The following is a 15,148-nucleotide window of genomic DNA, read 5'->3' as shown; positions in this document are numbered from 1 at the left end:
AGAAATTAAAGCCTTGACTTAAGCTTGTAGAAACTGCTGCGCTCTATTCATCTTCAGCTCATGTCTAGAAAGCTGCTGTTTTCAGATGGGAGCATATTAGGTATATTCAGGAACATAACAGAGCAGCTATACTATACTATCGCAAATAATAGTATACCATAATGTAGCCATAAGTGTGGCTACACACTTAGTTCATGGGATTTGTGTATTTATTTTACTTTATTTAGAGGGCATCTTTCTCACTCCAGCCTCTCTCTCTCTCTCTCTCTCTCTCTCTCTCTCTCTCTCTCTCTCTCTCTCTCTCTGTGTGTGTGTGTGTGTGTGTGTGTGTGTGTGTGTGTGTGTGTGTGTGTGTGTAAAGACACAGCCAATGTATGGCCACCTCAGCAAAGGGTTTTCAATGCAAGTGAGAAGCAGTGGTGGTTTGTCATTGCCTTCCTGTGTAAGGTCTCTCTCTGGAGTTGTCCCTTCCAAAAACAGACCCTGCTTAGTTTCCAAGATCTGCCAAGTTTGGCCTATACCACACCACCTTTCTTCTCCAGTGTAAAATGCATAAGACATCCAACAAACAATGCAATCACAAACATAAGAAACAATCCAAAAAGTATCAGACAAAATATATCACAAACAACGCAAAAATTAAATTACAAAAGTAGAAAACAGTGCAGTAAGAGTAAGGTAATATATACAGTAGACAGTGGAACAGACTAGTCTTGTGCACTTTAAAAAAGCATTCTCGATTTCCTTATGCTTCCCACCATGCAAATGCCCTCACAAACTTAGTGTTTTATACTATTTCTTTCCTTTTAAGGATCCATAAAGCTCTATCATATGTGTATTTACAATGAAATATGTAATTTCCATGAGAGATTCACAGGTAAGTGTGAACAGGATTCCAGGCCAATTCAAACTCAGAAGAAATTAAATGCACTGGAATGTATTGCGTCTGTAATATGAGTAGACTTGAAAGTTTATTGTGAAATCTGGGAATGTATTTCAGGACTGCTTTTGCTTCAAATCCTATTTTATGCACATATTTTGAATTTTGGAATGGTATTTCATGTAATGAATGGCGATAGGCAAAATATAAATAAAAGTTAAGAACATAAGAACATAAGAACAAGCCAGCTGGATCAGACCAAAGTCCATCTAGTCCAGCTCTCTGCTACTCGCAGTGGCCCACCAGGTGCCTTTGGGAGCTCACATGTAGGATGTGAACGCAATGGCCTTCTGCGGCTGTTGCTCCCGATCACCTGGTCTGTTAAGGCATTTGCAATCTCAGATCAAAGAGGATCAAGATTGGTAGCCATAAATCGACTTCTCCTCCATAAATCTGTCCAAGCCCCTTTTAAAGCTATCCAGGTTAGTGGCCATCACCACCTCCTGTGGCAGCATATTCCAAACACCAATCCCACGTTGCGTGAAGAAGTGTTTCCTTTTATTAGTCCTAATTCTTCCCCCCAGCATTTTCAATGAATGCCCCCTGGTTCTAGTATTGTGAGAAAGAGAGAAAAATTTCTCTCTGTCAACATTTTCTACCCAATACATGAATAATTTTATGAACTTTAATCCCATCATCCCCCCTTAGCCAGCCTCCTCTCCAAACTAAAAAGAGTCCCCAAGCGGCTGCAACCCCTCTCCCTCTATGGGAAGGTGCTCCAGTCCCTCAATCATCCTTGTTGCCCTTCTCTCTGCACTTTTCTATCTCCTCAATATTATCCTTTTTGAGATCACGGTGACCAGAGACTGGAGCACAGTGCACTGCCAAGAATCGCGGTCGGCACCGCTGCTTTATATAAAGGACGCATGACAATCTTTGCAGTTTTATTATCAATTCCTTTCCTAATGATCCCCAGCATAGAGTTTGCCTTTTTCACAGCTGCCATGCATTGAGATGACATTCCCAATGGAACTATCAACTAAAGAGCGCCTTCTAAATCCCTTTCCTGGTCTGCTTGACTGAGTAGCACAGCAGCCTGTAGGCGTCTATGTATGTGAAGTTTGGATTTTTTTTGCCCCTGTGTGCATCACTTTACATTTTGCTACATTGAACTGCATTTTGCCATTTCTAGACCCACTCCACCCTAATTTATCAAGGTCCGGCTTGGAATGCCTCTTACATGATCCTTTGTGGTTCTCACCCATCTACATAATTTGGGTATCATCTACCAAACTTGGCCACCACGCTACCCACCCTACTTCCAGGTCATTTATGAATGGGTTAAAGAGCACTGGTCCCAAAGAAAGCGGATCCTTGGGGGACACCACTCCCGACATCTCTCCATTGTAGGGAACTTCCCAGTTTACACCCACTCTTTGTTTCCCTGTTTCTCAACCAGTTTTTTAATCCATGGGAGGGACTTCCCTCTTATTCCCTTCATTGCTGAGTTTTTTCTCTCAACAGTCTCTGGGTGAGGAACTTTGTCAAAAGCAACTTTTGGAAATCAAAGTAGACAATGTCCACCGGTTCACCCCTGTCCACATGCCTGTTTACACCCTCAAATAAGTAAGTTTGTAAGACAGGATTTGCCTCTGCAAAAGCCATGCTGACTCTTTCTCAGCAGGTCTTGCTTTTCTACATGTTTATAATTTTTTATCTTTAATGATAAGATTCTACTTACTAATTTACCAGGAACAGATGTCAAACTGACTGGCCTGTAATTTCCGGGTCCCCCTAGATCCTTTCTTAAAGATTGGTGTGACATTGGCCATCTTCCAGTCTTCAGGGGATGGAGACCTGATTCCAGGGATAAGTTGCATATTAAAGTGGGAGAGATCAGCAATTTCATGCTTGAGCTCTTTAAGAACTCTTGGGTGAAGATACAATCCCTGGGCCAGGGGATTTAGGTAAAATTTAGATTTATCAATGGCTGCCAAGAACTGCTTCCCTGTCTACCACTATCTTACGCTAGTTCCCTCCCGGATTAGCCTCCTAAGAAGCTTGGTTCAGGTGCAGGAATGTTCCCTCACCCTCCTCTTGGGTGAGAGACAGATCTACCAAAGAATTCCATTCCAGCTTCTCTGCAATCTCCCTGCCATCTTTTAACTTACACCTTGTTTCCTTTGATCATCTAATGGGCCTACAAAGCTTCCCTTGCTGGCTTCCTGCTTTTGATGTACTTGAAGAACTGTTTGTTGCTGGTCTTGATGTTGCAGCCATGCGTTCCCTCATAATCCTTTTTTGCCTCCCTTACAGCTAACTTGCTCTCTTTTTGCCACCATTTTGTGTTTCCCTCTCATATATTCTTCATCAATAGCTAAACTGGACTTCCATTTTCTAAAAGACATTTTCTTTTTTTTCCTGATAATTTCCTCAACCTCTCTTGGTAACCACTTGGTGGCTTTCTTTTTTGGACTGGGTGCTGCCAGCACTTTCTAACCACCTGTGGAACACCATTTCCAGCTGAGCTTTTATTACTGTGTTTTTAAATAACCTCAAGCATCCTGGACAGTTTGACTCTCTTGATTTTTCCTTTCAGCTTCCCTGCAGCACTATCCCCCCCCTCATCTTTGAGAGAATTTCCCTTTCTGAAGGCCAGATGTAACTACATTAGTAGTTGCCACTTGTTAAGCATGCTGGAGATACTGAATCTGACAGCATTGGTGGTTAGCTGTTCCCTATTGGCTCCAACAAACACTTTGACGCTTCCTGCACCCAGGTCCCTGGGTCCCACATAGAATTAGATCTAGGGATCACCTCTCCCTGGTTGGTTCCATGACTATACATCTGCTCCCCTAAGCCACAGTCATTTTTACAGCATATCCAGGAATGCTCTCTCCCTTACCTATGGACCTGAACATGCATTTTTCCAGTTTATATGGGGATAGTTAAAATCACCCATTACCACTACATTTTTGTTTTTGTTGGCCTCTCTAATTTCTTTTTTCCATCTCAGAATCCTCTCGTGCACTTTGGTTAGGGGGACGATAATATATTCCTAATATTAAACTGTCCTTCACACCTGGTATTGATATCCACAGTGATTCTGTTGGGAACCAGCTCCCCTTGCATTGTCTATTTTATGTGATACTATGCTCTCTTTGATGTAAAGGGCAACTCCACCCCCAATGCGCCCTATCCTATCCTTCCTATAGAGCCTGTAGCCTGGTATAACAGCATCCCACTGGTTCTCCTCATTCCACCATGTCTCTGTAATGCCCACTATATCAAAGTCCTCCTTCAAAACTCTGTACTCTAGTTCCCCCATTTTAGGTCGAATGCTTCTACTATTAGCATAGAAGTTGATGGACCTTTTGAGATGGAGGAGTGGGCATGGAGGCCTACTTCAGGTGCCCCTAACATTTTTGAGCTGTAGACACCTTTGGAGTTCTGACACAGGATGGTGGGTGCAACCACAAAATGGCTGCTGAAGGAGTTGTAGGCAGTGGTGGGATTCAAATAATTTAACAACTGGTTATTTACAAGCACCATTTTAACAAATGTTTCTGCCGAAGTGGTGCGAACCTGTTGAATCCCACCACTGGTTGTATGTATGCATGCATGAGCATGTACACACACCCAAAGGAAGCCAATTGCAGGAAAGAAGAACAATAATTTTAAACATACACTATGGGAGTGGAATAAGGAACAGAGTAAAATCTACAATAGGGTGGCAGCTGCCGCTGGAAAATTGCTTTAAAAAATCTACATAGGCAGTCAGATGCCCTGCTATGCAAAAGCCCCACCTGTTTCTACCGCTTTCTAAACAAAAAAAAAATTGGTAGCCTCCAGGAAAGGTGTCAATGGACACTGTTGGTCTCACAGTCACCATGATGGAGACCGCTGGTCTAACTAGCAAATTAGCACTGACTTTATCATGTTTTGGCAACTGTGTCATAGAAATGCTGACCTTCGAATGTGAAATAACCACAACCAAATGAAAGCCATAGTTTTCCTGTCATCTCAAATTACTTTGAAGGCAATTTTTAAAAAAATAAAGGTAGTGTAATCATATTAATTGTGAGGAATTAATGGAAAGCACGTAATGCTGTTGTCCTTACAACTGAAGTACTTGCTAATCAAATTCACTGTGCTTGTTGTGCTAATTTTTTCTTGACTCAAGGCACCATAATATAAGATCAGATTGTTAATTTGTTCACAATTTAAAACAAGCTGCATTTCATTTTGTTTTTGCCAACATGATTGGTGGCATTCATCATCTCACAGACATGAGATGATCAATGCCATGAATAGTTCATGAATAGAATATACTGGGGCAGATGGGAATTGAAGTTTTTTTGGTTTTCTGAGGGTGAAAGCCAGTTCTCATCAGCCCTGGTAGAAAGTTAGAAAAAGTAAAATACAGAATTCATGGGCTGAAGTAGCCTCTGTCAAAAGTTACTTCACTACCCCTTTAAAAACATAAGCCTTACAGATTTAGAGGAGCCTGCAAATGCAGGAGTAGATGTGTGTACATACACTTAGTGAGTATTCTGATGAACACCTTCAAATGCAATATTTTGAATTATTTAACAGTGATTCTCACAAAAGTTCAGGATGAGCATGGGGATTCTCTACCCATCATTTAGGACAGGGGTAGGGAACCTGCGGCTCTCCAGATGTTCAGGAACTACAATTCCCATCAGCCTCTGTCAGCATGGCCAATTGGCCATGCTGGTAGGGGCTGATGGGAAGTGCTGGACTCCTAATTTATCTGAAAAGCCACGGGATTCCCTATCCCTAATTTAGGAAGGTCACCCTGGCTTTTTTCGCTGTAACCAAAATAAGACTTCCTGAGGACATCCTGAAAAACACTGTTTCCTCATTTTTTTTGTCCTGACAGGACAAATAAAGCTCTCACTTTTATTTTTGCTGGTGTCTGCCATTTCCTGCCACTTGAATCCTCTGTTGTGCTCACCCTGGGACATTTCCTCTGCATGCATTGCACCCAGGATTCTTTTCAGTAAATAAACTACATGAATGAACTCAGCTGTTCCTGCTGATTATGGCAATATATAGTTTTCCTGTTGTTGTTTTTTAAATCAGTGAGCTATCTTTGAAGACACGAACACACAATACAAGAATCAGCTGTGATTCTCATATCATGTGCTCCTGTCTTTGAAGATAGCTCATATAAAATAAAAAGACGGGAAAACTATACATTTGCTAGAATTAGCAGGAACAGCTGAGTTGATTAGTGTAGTATATTTACTGAGAAGAATCTTGGGCGTGATGCATGCAGAGCAAATATCCCAGGGCAAATTCAGCAAATGGCCGGCACAACAGAGGATGCAAAAGACAGAAAATGGTAGGCATCACCGAAAATAAAAGTGAGAGCTTCACTGGGCAGGAGAAATAAGTCGTCTCCTGAGCTCCATATAGCAAGTAGGAGATGACTTTAAGCTGACTTCAGAAAAAAGATTTCTAGTTTAGCGATTTCCAAAAAACCCAAGTTGAGCTGGAATAAAACATCTTGAGGATGTTTTGGGGGGAAAGTTGTGTAGAGTTCTTCCCCAAAACACTTCTTTTCACATCCTCAAGACATTTTATTTGTGTGTGCACAAAGGGTCACTGAGGCCCCTTCTGCACATGGAGAATAATGCACTTTCAATCCACTTTTACAATTGTTTGCAAGTGGATTTTGCTATACTGCACAGTAAAATCCAGCTGCAGAGTGCATTGAAAGTGGATTGAAAGTGCATTATTCTGCATGTGCGGAAGGGGTCTGAGAGTTAATTTATAATTCCACAAGGGATAGGCTTTAAAAGAGCATGAGGGGAGAGACATTGGCATTCACTGTGTGTTGTGAGTATGCCTACAAACTGAGTTGTGTGGGGGATGGGGAGAAGAAGGATATTTCTTCAGATAAGTGTCATCTCTGCTCTCTTGGAGGGTGAAGGGATCAAGGCAGGGAAAGGATTTTGCCTTCACTTGTAGAGAGAAAGATAGGAAGGACTTTACCTCAGGATATGGGAATACTCTGTTGAAAAACTGGGTTTCTCTTTCCCCCATGGGAGCCTGTTTGTCAAAGGAAGAGGGTCACAAGGATTGCTTGGTGGGGACAGACCAGGGAGGGGAGGTAATGAGCCTGGCTCCTGAGGAGAAGAAGAGGAGGTGGTGTTCCTGGCTCCCAGGGATCCTGCCTTTTTTCCTGCTGCTGAAATTCTTTCACTGTTGTGTCTGCTGTTGCATTTGCTTCTTTTCCTTCAACTCAAAAAACCATGTATCCACTCTCCCCTCATTTGCTAGACTGCCTCTTCCTAGTCAAGAGAGTTAGATGCTTTCACAACAAGCCATGGGCAGATCAAACAGTCAATGTGCCAGACAGGGAAGTGCATATGTTTTTCCTGTGTCCCTAAAGACTTCCTGGAGTATCAGCTTCTGGCCTGCCCCTCCTGTCCATCCCGCAGGCACTATTTTGCAATTAGCCGCTGTGGCAGGCCAGGCAGAGAAAGGCATGGGCAGCAGCAAGGGCAACTGACCCTGCTGCATCTCTCAGGCTCATTCCGCACATGCAGAATAATGCACTTTCAAACTGCTTTCAGTGCTCTTTGAAGCTGTGCGGAATAGCAAAATCCACTTGCAAACAGTTTGTGAAAGTGGTTTGAAAATGCATTATTTTGCGTGTGCGGAAGGGGCCTCAGATGGATCTTTCTGGGGTGGAGCGGGGGCTCTAGACTGCCTGGCATCCTCCCTCAAGAAGCATCAGGGGCATCCACTTTCCCCACTCCAGCATAGATACACCAGTGGTTTCAGACTTATAGGTCAAAATAGTGCCTGTCTCCCTAAAACACGACACAGTCAGCCTCAAGTCATCAGCCGTGACTGTACATATATAACTTATTTTGTTGGATGAACAGTTCCACGCACTAATGGTGAACAGTGTTCTTCACAGACAGAAGATCTATACTAAAAGAAACTGCTAGCAGAGCACTTTCATGATTTGCCTCAAGCTGACCACAAAGAACAATAGCAGTTAAATCATGTAGCTAATTAATTTTTCCTTTCCAGATAAGCCTCCAGCTCAGAGTCCAGTTGTCCTTTAGGTGCTAATAGCCTTGAATGCCCAGAAATGTTCATCTTGTAGAACTGCACTAAGTGGCAGTTAGATGGGCTCCATTACCAGAATACTGAGCACTGTTAATTACAATGATAAGTTATGCTGAAATTTGGCTTCTTAAGAGGTGTGATAATTTTTAACACAATGACTACAGCACATATCCATCACCCATAGCCTAGATACATATAAACTCTGCATTTCATTAGTGACATTTGAAAGATCTCTCTTTTTGCTTCGTGGCTATTTCAGTGTCTAAGAGTGCCTTCCTAAGCAGAGTTACATCCTTCAAAGCCCATTGATTTCAATGGATTTAGAAGGATGTAATTCTGATTAGGATGACATTGTAAATGAGAGTTTTAGTTTAAATATCTGATGGCAATGTTAAAAGAAATAGAAACAAGCCAGTGGAGGGAACACCTTACAAGAAGGTGATCTGGACATGAAATGGACCTGTTTACTGCTTGGTTTGCCACTGATAGGTGGGGTTAGTATAGTAATAATCCTGCAAATATAAACATGTGGACATCAATGCAGCTTCATTCAGTATTTGGTATGTAAAGACTACACATTTGCATAAGAACATAAGGATAATCCTGCTAGATCAAACCAGTGGTCCATCAATCCAGCATCCAGTTTCACACCATGGCTGAACAGTTGCCTTGGAAAATCAACTAACAAGGCATAGAGGACACTTCCACTGATGCTAAACTGGCATTCAGAGGTTTTCTGTCTTGGTATATGGAAATTGCCTTTGCTTACCATGGCTAGCAGGCATTAATGGTCCTAGCCTTTTATTCAATTCCAAATGTTACCTCAAAGAACAGATGCTTTGAGTGACTCATGATTAATTAATGATATAAATAATGTCCTGGGACAATCTTCAGCAAATGGCGGCAAAGAGAATCCTTTCAGCTACACACAAAATGTTGGGTGCAAGCTGAGGGTGAAACTGACCAGACAGCAAAATGGTCAAACAGGAAAAATAAAATGCCTCTTGAGCTCTGCATTCCACACAACCAGGCAGGAGATGTCTTGCAAGAGGCTTAGGGGGAAAGGTGAACTTTGAAGTATTCTCCAAAAAAGACCCATTGAGCTAAAGTAAGGCTTCCTGGAGACATTTTGGGAAGAAAGCTGTGTGGAGTGTCTTCCTAAGATGTCTTTTTTAGCATCTCCGGGACGTCTTATTTAGGCTGTGTGGAATGAACCATTGTACAAACAAAGGAATGTAGCCAAGTGTATCTATAAATGTGTGGCTAGGAAGGCAGCTCCCTTGGTTGCTGTTGGAAGGCTCAGTGATAAGTGCCTTCAGCATCTCAGAAATGTGATAATTAGCTGCAAAAGTACAGATGATTTCCATTATAAAATGCCACTAAAAACTAAGAAAGACAGGGAGGGGGAGGTAATGAGCCTTTATTTTTTAAGACACTATGGGAGACCAATTAGAAAGGTCTCATTTGTGTTAGCAATTCTAAAGCAACCTCATGATGGCATAACATATCTTTGGATAAAAGTATACAAACTCTTAACATCAACTTTTCCCCCCCTGTGAGTTTTCATCTGCTTTTAAAATATAATTAACTGGCACTTCTTTTATTATTTTGTTAGACAAGACCTTTCAAACTAGCTGCTGTGACAAGATTGTGCTGTAAGTTCAACCAGCAGCAGAGGCTAAATATAGGTCTGCATAATAAGGCCTTGATTTCAAGAAAAGCCTTGCATTCCACATAATTTACCTCTCTTCTCTCATTCAATAACTGTGTCCTCTATTTTTCATGCAGCTGAAAGCTTTCCAGTTGTTTTCCTGAGAAGAACTGTGCCGAATAATATCCTCTAATTTCAATATCTTGTTTGAAATTGGGAGGGAGACTTTTTAATTGCTTCTGCTGATAAATGGTTTTATAGGGTATGGAATGCAGTCATAATGTAAAAAAAAATGTATTATAGACAAGTGCAGCAGGAAGAAAGATTATACTGGATGATTGTATTTAAAATAGGTTGTATCCACTTGAATTTGGAATGATAAATGCCATGATGCCATCAGAACACATGCTGTTTTTATACAGATGTGATCATTTACATTAATGTTTATGCAATATATTTGTATTTATTATGAATCCTACTTAAGCATGATGTAGCATACACTGTGTATGTTTTATGTAATAAAATCAATTTTAACAGAATTGAAAACATTTGCTGCAATATAAAAATACCTAGTTTGTCAAATGTCACACTTTGTTACTGTTTCTTGCTCTTTTGCAACTTTCTTTGACTGATGGTGCTGCTGCTTCTTGGTATTACTTCCATTCTCCTCTGTCTGTTCAATACTCAGCCCCATTTTCCCAACAGGCTGTTTTATATGTGGAGACTCATATGCTGCTGTTTAAAGCCTTATGTGTGTTCATCTTGTCAGGCACAAAGGGTTGATATCAACAAAATCATGTGAGTCCATTACAGCCAACAGAATTCACTGGCAATGTGAGCAAATTGGGACAACAGGAAGAAATATGGCACTGAGAAGAGAACTGGACTCATGTAAAGTAAGTGTAGAAAAATGTTTGAGTCCAGAGGTCCTTTTAAAACCAACAAAGTTTTAATCTTGACAGAAGCATAATGCCAACTGGGCTGGGTGGGGTATGACACCCCAGGTGGAGCTGTGGCAGAGGCGTTGCCAGGCCCCAGAGGGGGCATGGCTGGGGCATTCCAGGGAAATTCTGGGGTGGGGCGGGTGGGGCACGCAGCAAGGGAGCAGGGTGCGGCAAGGGAGCAGGGTGCATGCGGGCCACAGGCGGAGTTTCCCCTTGCTCCGCTTCTGAATCTTGGTATAAACTTCCGTGTGCATGCACACATGAAAGCTTATAGCAAGAATAAAACATTATTGATCTTAAAGGTGCAACTGGACTCAAACTTTGTTTTCTGTTGCTTCAGACCAACATGGCCACTCACCTGAATCTAACAAAATTAATGTGTTCCACTTTGCAACAAATGCCTGAAATTAATTTAAGAAATTAAAAATACATTCTGAGCTATATAGCATGGGACAACCTGAATGCTGATATAAAGGCATATATTTTATATTTTCCATGAAATTGTTATTAATGAATTAACAAATTATTAATGAAGGAAATAAATTATTAATAAAGGGAAAGCATTTCACAAAGATTTAATTGCTTTGGTATGAACATTTTTTCTTGCCAATTGTTATTAACATGGTATTGACATGTACTGTTTAATTTTTTACCGATCAATTTTGCAGATCATGTGGACATTCCTGGTATTTACTGGGAATTCTTTTAATTCTCTCCTTACATACTTTATTGAAAGAAAAGGCAGTGACAGAAGTTAAGGGAAATACTAGAAGTATTGTAAGAAAAAATATCATAGTATAATATTGTGGTAATCAATAGAGATAAAGAAATGGAAGAAGGAAAACTTAAATTTCAGTACATTGTCTCCTACTAAAGGCAGTTGAGCACTTTATTCTATCATTCTTTTCCAGTCAACTCTTTATCTCCAACAACAGTCTGCAGAATAATTATGCTAAAGCAGATGCTTATCTGACCCCAGGTGACCCCAGCCAAATTTTGTGCAGGTGAGCTGATTTTACTATGGCACTCCCATGTCTACATCTGTGCTCAGCTATTGCATCCATTCAAAGCAGATACATAATGGGAGGGTTATATTTGCTTTCTGGGACACATTGACAAAATAGACTAATCGCTACCTGTTTAAGTTAGACCCAGACTTTCCCATTTCTGTGGCTTTTGTATAATAGATCTCAATAGGCTGGGGCAAAAAAATTGGGGTTCGGGATTTTTTTTTGCTTTTAAAGTTTTTGGTAACCCAAAAAGTCCAATACCTTTATCAGTAAACTTGAATAAATTCAGGTTTTCCCAAGTATTCTGTTCCATTTTAGCCTATGGGGAATTTGGTGGGTTTCAGTCTGTAGGACGTATTTTTAAGGTAGAGGCACCAAACTTGTCAGGTGGCTTCGAGAGACAATATTGAAAAAAGCATCCAAGTTTAGTGACGTTTGGTTCAGGGGATCCCATTTTATGAGCCACCGAATGGGGTGCCCCATTCTTCCCATCAGAAACAAAAGTAACAAGACAACCTGGCACACAATCGTATACTTGACCTACAGCGGGGGGGGGGGGGACTTTTAAAATACCTGCTTCTGTAAAACCTTGGCTGCTGGTTGCCTTGGGGGCTAGAGAGCTGCACCAGTCCATCCGGCAATGCAATAAACTGTCAGCAGTACCATTGGTGATACCTAGAATAGACCGGCCTTTTAAAAAAACACCAATTAGTCAGCATAACAATACCAACTCCAGGACTAAGCACCCAACCCAGAAGGGTCCTTCAGAGGTAAAATGCAAACCACACCAGGAACAGTCATGTCCTGAAGGATGCCCAAAGCTGACCTTTGGGAGAGAGAGGTTGTATGCCCCAGCACCAGTGGCTTAATTATACAAATGCTCAAGGACATTGCGTAACATCTTTGTGCAGGGGCCATACTAAACTGCACTGTATAGTTCCATTAGCATGTGCTGCCGCAGGATGCACATGTGGTTAGGAGCCATACAGTCAGCCATGGAAAGTGCAAGGCAGTACAGAAGGCCCCTCCCTGTGCCATGACCCTGCAGGCCAAGCTAGATGCCCTAATAGGAATAGCATATCTTGAAGTTTCATAAACGTCAGGCCATAACCGACATTTTCCACCATGAAATCAATGAACTGTAGAGAAAACAGTGAGGGCCCATTTTCCATAAAGATGACCCTGGCCACAAAACTTGGTAGCTTGGGCGTAACGCTACCTCCTCTAAGTGTTGTCAGTCCTTCAAGATCACTATAAGTGATCATGAAAACCAAGTAGAAAAGTTGAAAAAACCTTACTACTTGTTTTAAACTTCACATGAAATATGAGGCAGCAAAACCATCTCATTCATGCTCATTCAAACATTTTTTGCTAGAAACCCTACTGATTGTCGCTTCATAGGTATAGAATGATGATTTCCTCTGACAGATTTTGTGCATGGTATATTTTTAAAATCGAACCAAATATAGTTGAATTTACCAGTAAGGAATCTTGCCAACCAGGCCTGTCCTCACAGCTTCAGTTCTGACACGATCAGGCTGGCCTGGGACATCCAGATCAGGGCATAATAAAACATAGGTGACTTCAAGGTAGCTGCCTGTTCAGCAATAAATCATTCACCAACAGCTCTAGTGAATGAAATGGAAAGTGCTATGGTGCGAGGAAATGGTAGGTAATTGCTATCCTATCTTTGCCATCTTAACTACTATTTCAGAGGTCCATCGAGGGACAGGCTGGAAAGTCCTGTCATCCTCAACATGAATGTGCTCATGTGCTCATGTATTACATGAGCGATGTGCTCATGTATTACCCAGTCTTGAGCTAATGGCCATTAAAAACATTTTAGAACAAAGCTGGCTTCATTGTTGTTGTTAAACAATGGATAGATCTAACAATAGACCTCTAAAGAAAAACAAAATACCACATCTGTGAGCACTTCTTTAAGAGTGACATGATGACACATCCATATGCTTGGCTATTAACATATCTCATTGCTGGACTATAACTTATGTGGGGGAGTTGTGCAGGGTGTTTTTCAGTCCCTGCTCTGGAAAAAGGTTGGTGCTACCGTGCAACTGCTTCAAAAACAGAACTCCCAGTCTTTTCCTCACATTTAATGTTTGATGTCCTGTGGCAGTTCCTCATAAAGGCAGCAATTAGTGTTTCTGCTAATTACCATGCTTGCATATTGTAGGAAAGCCAGCACCCACTTACATACTTACAGGGATATCAAATTGATTTGCAGTTGGCTTTAGCATTTGCACCTCCCACTACATGAAAAAAAAACCTCAGCAGATTATATATTCACAGAGCTGATTCTTTACCCTTTCTTTCAACACGCACAAGAAATGTGTTCATAAAGGTATCACTGCTAGTGCTTCTGCATGGCTTATAACTGCTCCCCCACCCAAATGCATGCACATATTCTTATTTTTTTCCAACCATGGTGTAAATGGTTTCCAGTCAATGAGGACAACCACGGAGCGATGGCTCTGGAGTCGCAGGTCAGGGGGCGTGTCCCCTGGCCTCTGCGACAAGCCGGAAGCCAGGAGACAAGGGGGGGAATGGCGCCTTCCAGCTGCTGCTGTTCACAAGGCAGTGTTTGGAAGCCGCTGTTTCCAAAATACCTCGCTCAGGGAGCGTGTTTCGGAAACAGCAGCTTTGCGCCGCTCAGGGGTTGCGAAGCTGCTGCTGCTGAGATGCAGCGGCAGCAGCCGTGCGAACCCCTCCTTAGGGACGCTGTTTTTAGCATCCCTGGGTCGCTGTATTCCGCCCGTGCGGAAACAGCCTTTGTTTTGTACAGAAGAGTATTTAATCATGTACATGACCTTATTTGGCTATCATCTTTGATTTTGTTGGATCTCAGTAGCTAAGCAGGGCTGGTATTTGGAAGGGAAATATCTGCAAAGGAAGGCAGTGGCAAAGTACCTCTGCTTCTCACTTGCCTTGAAAGCCCCTTTCTGATGTCATCAACTTGATGGCATTTTACATGCAAACATTATGGATAGTAGCATGTTGTCCTTTTAATAAGGGGTGATAGGTGAAAAGAGGAAAATGAGTATGATTTGTTCTTAAGGAACTTGTAATACTACCGCTTATACATTTATGCTTACAACTTTCTGAGAAACAATTAAACTTTAGAAGGTTCTTTGGAGCAATCTTCCATGAATTATCCAATGTTATAGCTAATGCTTTCAGATAGTTCCTTCATGTAAATATCATCACTATGTCTAATAGAAAAAAAGGCTGAGCCCTATGTGAATTATGAAAGCTACAAAATGAGAACAGCCACAGACAAGGCAGGGGACTCTCCTGGTATGCTGAAAAATACAGTTATACATCAACCCAATCAACATACTGTAACTATCGCTCAATGAAGTCTGAAAATTCTTCAGAAGGGATGGAATTTGAGAGCAGTTGTAATTCAATGAATTCTGATTCAGAAGAAATCAGCCTGATTTCTTCTGAATCAAGTCAGCCCTGAAAATTCATAGAATGCTTAAGGGGGAAACTTACAGGAGTGGGGGAAGGCGGTTTCCAGACTAAATTAAGG

The 15,148-nt window shown here is 41.6% G+C and overlaps 1 pseudogene; it reads right to left on the bottom strand.

The window, feature by feature from the left end:
- Window positions 1-12,460: 12,460 nt before the first annotated feature.
- On the bottom strand, window positions 12,461-12,561 carry LOC125430382 (annotated as a pseudogene).
- Between the last annotated feature and the right edge of the window lie 2,587 nt (window positions 12,562-15,148).

Source organism: Sphaerodactylus townsendi, linkage group LG03 (assembly GCF_021028975.2).
Source record: "Sphaerodactylus townsendi isolate TG3544 linkage group LG03, MPM_Stown_v2.3, whole genome shotgun sequence".
NCBI lineage: Eukaryota > Metazoa > Chordata > Lepidosauria > Squamata > Sphaerodactylidae > Sphaerodactylus > Sphaerodactylus townsendi.
This window is presented reverse-complemented; position numbering and strand designations above follow the sequence as displayed.